This window comes from Globicephala melas, chromosome 12 (genome assembly GCF_963455315.2).
Source record: "Globicephala melas chromosome 12, mGloMel1.2, whole genome shotgun sequence".
Classification (NCBI taxonomy): Eukaryota; Metazoa; Chordata; class Mammalia; order Artiodactyla; family Delphinidae; genus Globicephala; species Globicephala melas.
Genome location: NC_083325.1, coordinates 21353976 through 21360556, shown reverse-complemented (window position 1 = coordinate 21360556; position 6581 = coordinate 21353976). Strand labels below are relative to the sequence as shown.

Sequence of the window (6581 nt, the reverse complement as noted above, 5' to 3'; positions counted from 1 at the left end):
AAAGTCAAAATTTCTTTTTTGTCATTCTGATAGGTGTGAAATTATATTTCATTTTGATTTTAATTTTATTGATTGCTAATAAGGTTGACATATTGTCATATATGTATTTATCACTGTGCTTCTTCTTCTTTTTTTTTTTTTTTGTGGTACGCGGGCCTCTCATTGTTGTGGCTTCTCCCATTGCATAGCACAGGCTCCGGACGTGCAGGCACAGCAGCCATGGCTCACAGGCCTAGCCGTTCCGCGGCATGTGGGATCTTCCCGGTCCGGGGCATGAACCCACGTCCCCTGAATCGGCAGGCAGACTCTCAACTACTGCACCACCAGGAAAGCCCTGTGCTTCTTCTTTACTGAAATGCATGTTCATGCTTTTTCACTCTTCTTTTCTAATGAATGTATTGTTCAATTTCTTGTTGAATTTACTGTTATAAACATATTCTAGAAATCAATTCTTTGTCAGATATATATGTACATAAAGTATTTTCTCTCATTTTTCCCTTCACATTTACTTTGTTATTTTATTTTTATGTTTGTTTTAAAGTGGTCATATTTAGTAATATTTTTACTAAAATATTCTTACCTTCATTTATTACATACATTGGTAAACTTCTTTGGCTTAGTATTTTGTTCAGGAATTTTGCAGCTATATTCTTGAGTCAGACTGGTCTTAAATTTTTTTCTCAACAATTTTTGAACCTCAGTTTTTCTTTTTTCCAGAAATTTTCCCCAATATTTTATGAAAAAAATAATCAAAGAAACCCAAAATGAATAGTATGATGATCCTCTAGGTATCTATCACCAAACAATGACAATTATCCCACATGACCTTTCATTTCATCTATATTCCTTTTCTTACCCTTACTACACTGGATTACTTTGAAGCAAATCCTGAACAACACATTTCAACTGTAAGTATTCTACCATCTATCTGTAAATGACAATATCACTTTAAATATAAGTACAATATTGTAATTGCACCAAAAAATAATAGAACCCCTTAATATTTTCAAATGTTCACACCTAGTCAAGTGTCTCAAAATTATTTTCTCATCTGATTTGTTCAAATCATGATCTAAACATGAGACATACCTTGTATTTGATTAATACATCTCTCAAATGTTAAGAATTTCATATTGCTTTACTTCCTTAAATTCATTTGCTAAGGAAATGGAGTCATTTATCCTGTAGAGTTTACCCCACCTTCTAGACTTTGCTGATTGTATCCCTGTTTTGTAACAAAAAATTTGTCTCTATCCCCAATATATCCTGGAAATTGGTATCTCGTTGTTAATCAGAGGTTATCAAACCATTTTGACCTCAGGACACTTTACACTCTTAAAAAGTATTGAGGACACCAAAGAATTTTTATTCATGAGAATTGTTGATATTTATAATAAATATTGATATTTATAATACTATATGTTAAACAAGGATTTTAAAATATTTAGTTATTATCTCATTTTGATCATTTTTTTAATGTCAGCAAAATGCCCATATGTGATTAACAAGTTTATCTCTCAGTCCATCTTTCAAGAAAGAATTTTCTTCCATGAAAATGGTGGATTACAAAGGCTTTTTTCCCAAGACAACCATTATACTTTAGTACACAGGCTTTCCACTTAGTCATACAGAATTTTGAAGAAATGTATTCAAGTGTTAAAATTGGGAGTTTGGGCTTGACATGTGCACACTGCTATATTTAAAATTGATAACCAGGCTTCCCTGGTGGTGCAGTGGTTAAGAATCTGCCTGCCAAGGCAGCAGACACAGGTTTGAGCCCTGGTCTGGGAAGACCCCACATGCTACAGAGCAACTAAGCCCGTGCACCACAACTACTGAGCCTATGCTCTAGAGCCTGTGAACCACAACTACTGAGCCCATGTGCCACAACTACTGAAGCCTGCACACCTAGAGCCCATGCTCCGCAACAAGAGAAGCCACCACAATGAGAAGCCTGCACATCTCAGCGAAGAGTAGTCCCCGCTTGCCTCAACTAGAGAAAGCCTGCACGCAGCAACAAAGACCCAACACAGCCAAAAATAAATAAATAAAATAAATAAAAATGTATTAAATAAATAAATAAAATAAAATAAAATTGATAACCAACAAGGACCTACTGTATGGCACAGGGAACTCTGCTCAATATTCTGCAATAACCTAAATGTGTAAAGAATTTGAAAAAAAATAGATACATGTGTATATATAAATGAATCACTTTGCTGTACACCTGAAACTAACACAACATTGTTACTCAACTATATTCCAATACAAAATAAAAATTAAAAATATATTTACTCAAATGAGTTATCTTTACTGCTTCATCAGTGTCATTTTTTTTTTTTTTTTGGAGGTACCATGCAACATGCGGGATCTTAGTTCCCTGACCAGAGATTGAACCCATGACCCCTGGAGCAGAAGCGTGTAGTCGTAACCACTGGACGGCCAGGGAAGTCCCGAAGGACATTTTAGAGTGAATGTATTTGTTTGCTTCTTGCAAGTGCGTGGGAGTGAAGAACACAGGTTGACACCCCTACCTTGGTGAATGCTGAGGACCCCGAAATTTACCCACAGTTGCCTGTGCCCCATCAGTGCAAATGTCAACACAGTGAAGAAGGCAAATGATATTTTAGTAAAGTTATGAAAATTGAAATATTACAGTCCCCTTGAAATGGTCTTGAAGACCCCCAGGGATCTGCACATCATGGTCTGAGAATGCCACTCTGAGGTATCAAATTTCCGGCTCGGAATTGAAGTGAACTGAGGAATTATTTCTCAGTCTTCTCACACAGAGTTGGCCAGAAGGAAAATCTACCTGATCCTCGTTTGTCTATTGCCTTAGAACACTCCATGCTTCCTTTACACCTTGTTCCAATAAGGAGAAAGCAATGCTGAAACATTGCTCTTTCCCATTGCTTCAATTCTTTTGTTTCCCTCAACTAATATCTTGCCCTCAGCAATATTTTCCAATGTTATACTCGCTCAAATTTTACTTATTACTAGTTTGGTTTTCTTTAATCTTAAAAGACAGAGATTAATGAAACTCATATATATGCCAGCAAGAGTCAGTTCTTGACAGATTTTCCAAAAATACACTTCTAGTACTTCTTTAACTATCCAATGTCACATATTTTCTAAACTATGAAACAGAATTCGAGCCACCAGGCTGTCTTCATTTCTATAAGTTTTTCACACCAGTTACCTGGATAAGGATGGCAAAAGCGTAAACTTCACCTGTTCCTGAGAAAGTATTGGTCTGCTCAAGAAAAAGGAGTAACAGCTGTGGCAATTCCCAGGATTTGATGGGAAGGATCTCCTCCCTGTGGTGGAAATTTCCTTGAATCAATGCCAGACACTTCCGCATAACCCCTTTCATGTCTCCAGTTTCCTGTTATTCATTTCAGCACCCCTCCTTCAAATCCTCTTATAAAAGCCCAGTCTTTTCTGTCCTGACCAACCAGTGCAGATCCCTGCAAGACAGGCAAGTGGGAGATGAGAGCAGATGAGACCCTTGACAGGGGTTTCACCTCACATATTTCAGGGAAGGTATACAAGGATCTCTGTCTGCAGAGAACGTAGGAGCTTTGAGACCAGGTAAAGGCAGTCCTGGGAGGTCTCAGGTGTAGTAGGATATACAGCTTTTCCAATTATTTCCAGAAGTATGGAAGCGGATGCATGCTATCAAGATGGACTTATTCCTAGGGAACTAGACAGAGGAAAAGACAAGAGGTACAACAGGGGGTTTCTCATAGTCTCTCTCTGACCACCCTTCCTTTAGTTCTCTGGTTGTCTCCGCACATCACAGACAAAAATGATGCCTTCCATGGGCCTCCTCAGCCTGTCCTGGATGCTGCCCTCCTGCCTGTTGCTCCTGTCTCAAGTCCAAGGTGAGACTTCTCTGCCTCTGTCACTGGGTTCCCAGTGTTTGCTCAGGGCCAAGAAGAGGAGGAAAGCTCCTGTGTGCCTCCCATGGTAATGGTACATCCCCACACAACAACACTGCCTGCAATTCCTGCATCATCATCCTTCCTTCTGGGTGACTAGTGGTGGGAGTCTCCCCAGTGGTCCAGTACCAGTGGGATGAGATGATTTCCATTTTCTCAGCAGAGTCTAATTTATGTGGGTGATTAAGGAGGGAAAGTATAGAGTGTTCTTAATGAGATGAATAGAAGGAGAAAGATTGAAGGATCCAGTAGAAGAGTAGCAGCCCAGAAGAGGAGAAAAGTTGTTCTTTTGAATAAGGCAGATGAATAAAAAGAAAACAGACCATCTCCCAATTACTAGGTCTAGTTCATGATAAAAAAAAAAAAAAAATCCTGGGAGTGTTGACAATGGTGACAGGCAGTCAGGAGTGTGATGTCACTTCCCCAAGCACTGGCCTCATAGATATTATTCAAGGTCACCTCCCCATTCCAATATCCTCTCTCCATTTCACCCCATCCTCCTCCTTTATGTTTTCCTCCTCAGGGGAAGATTCCCAGAAGGAACTGCCCTCTGCATGGATCAGCTGTCCGAGAGGCTCCATGGCCTATGCGTCCTACTGCTATGCCTTGTTTATAACACCCAATCCTGGATGGATACAGACATGAGTGCTGGAATTTGCAGTTCGGGCTGATAAGGAGAAGCAAATGAGAGACAGGTTTTGGGGCTGGGAGTCTCCATTCTCTATCTTGAGGGTGAGAATGAACACCTCAGTTTTTGCAAACACAACCCCTTCTCACCTACCTTAGCCCTGCCCTTCCCTCAGTGAGGATTTCAATCTCCTCCTCAGTCTCTCCCTTCTCCACACAGATGGCTTGCCAGAAGAGACCCTCAGGACACCTTGTGTCTGTGCTTAGTGGGGCTGAGGGATCCTTCATTTCCTCCCTTCTCAAGGACAATTTGAAACTCCTCTCAGACGTCTGGATTGGGCTCCATGACCCCACAGAGGTACACTTACATGCTCTTTAATCTGTTACCTCCCAAGATGCTATGGCTACCAGGCCCCTCCCTGTCCCCTGTCCCTGCCAAGAAAATATCCTAGAGATCCCTGGAGCTCAGGGGATAATTGGAGAAAATGGAGAACCTTGAGGCCGGCTGAAGAGCTGAGTTCTGTGCAGGTCCCTAGCCTCCAGTTAAAATTAATCTGCCTCTTGTCAAACTTTTACACAATTCACACATCATGCCTTGTAATTCAGTTCTCTGAGCTTCCCTGAGTCTGCACATGCTGTGCTTAGCAAGTGGTAAATGAAGATTTAGCATTGACACATTTTTCCCTTTTATAAAACACATTGTCTTGGAGGTTCTGAGGGTAATCACAAATGCACCACCAAGTGCAGTTCACAGTGCACAGTGACACAGTACCCGTAGTGATTCCATTGGTATTTGTGATCATTTGCTTTGGAATTTGCCAATAGGAGCAAAGAGTTTGGGAGAGTTTCCCAGAGGAGAGCTATGGGGCATCACCTGGAAGAGCAGAGCAAATTCCAGGATGCTGGGGAGGGGGTCAGTCCTTCCAGCTGATGGAATCAGGCCAGGAGAACTCTAAAGGCCTTTTCACCTCACCTGACTCCATCCTCTGCTCTATGGGACTCTGAGCCCAGTGCCGGTGGATGGGAGTGGAGTAGCACTGATGTGCTCGATTACGTTGCCTGGGAGAGAAATCCAGCCACCATCTCAAACCCTGGCTACTGTTAGAGACTGTCAAGAAACACAGGTAAGAAACAGGGGGAAGGGTAAGCTGTGACAAAGTGAGAGAGTGGGATGGACATATAAACACTACCAAACATAAAATAGATAGCTAGTGGGAAGCAGCTGCATAGCACAGGGAGATCAGCTCAGTGCTTTGTGACCACCTGGAGGGGTGAGATTGGGAGGGAGATGCAAGAAGGAAGAGATATGGGAACATATGTATATGTATAACTGATTCACTTTGTTATAAAGCAGAAACTAGCACACCATTGTAAAGCAATTTTACTCCAATAAAGATGTTAAAAAAGAAACAGAGGAGATCACTTCTGCTCAGGCTTTTTCATCCCCTCATTCCCCATTTCTGGGCCTGGTCTTCAGAGAGTCCTCCTGGGCTGGAACTATAATATTGGTTTGTCTGTTCCCATCCCCTCTCTTCTCTCCTTTCTTTCTGTCTCTTTCCCCTGTAGTGGGACCCTTGTGAAGATAACAGAGGGCCTTTGAGTCCTAGACCAGAATCTGGGATGCATCTCCATTGGGTTCTCAAGCTCCACCAGCCCCATTCACTGGAGCTCTTCTGTCTTTCCAGGGTATCTGAAGTAGAGAGATTATAACTGTTATGTGAACTTACCCTATGTCTGAAAGTTCATGGATGAGGTCAGATGGGAAGCCAGCAGCTTGAGTCTGGTGTTCAACTCATCGTGGACTTGGAACCAAGTGTGAAGACCCATCCCAAAGTGGGATATGCTCCCCATACCCCCAACCTGACCACCTTATTCTGACCTTCCCTTCTCCCCACCCTACATTCAGGCTCTTTTGTGTGTTCTATAACCTGGTTTTTCAAGGTTCATAATAAAAATGTTAGTCTTCCACTGCCTGTCTTCTCTGCTTCATTTCCATAGAGAAACTCTGAGAAG

General features: G+C 41.6%; 1 pseudogene; it reads left to right on the top strand.

The window, feature by feature from the left end:
* Positions 1–3808: 3808 nt before the first annotated feature.
* LOC115864218 (lithostathine-like) lies at positions 3809–6306 on the top strand (annotated as a pseudogene).
* The last annotated feature ends 275 nt before the right edge of the window (positions 6307–6581 follow it).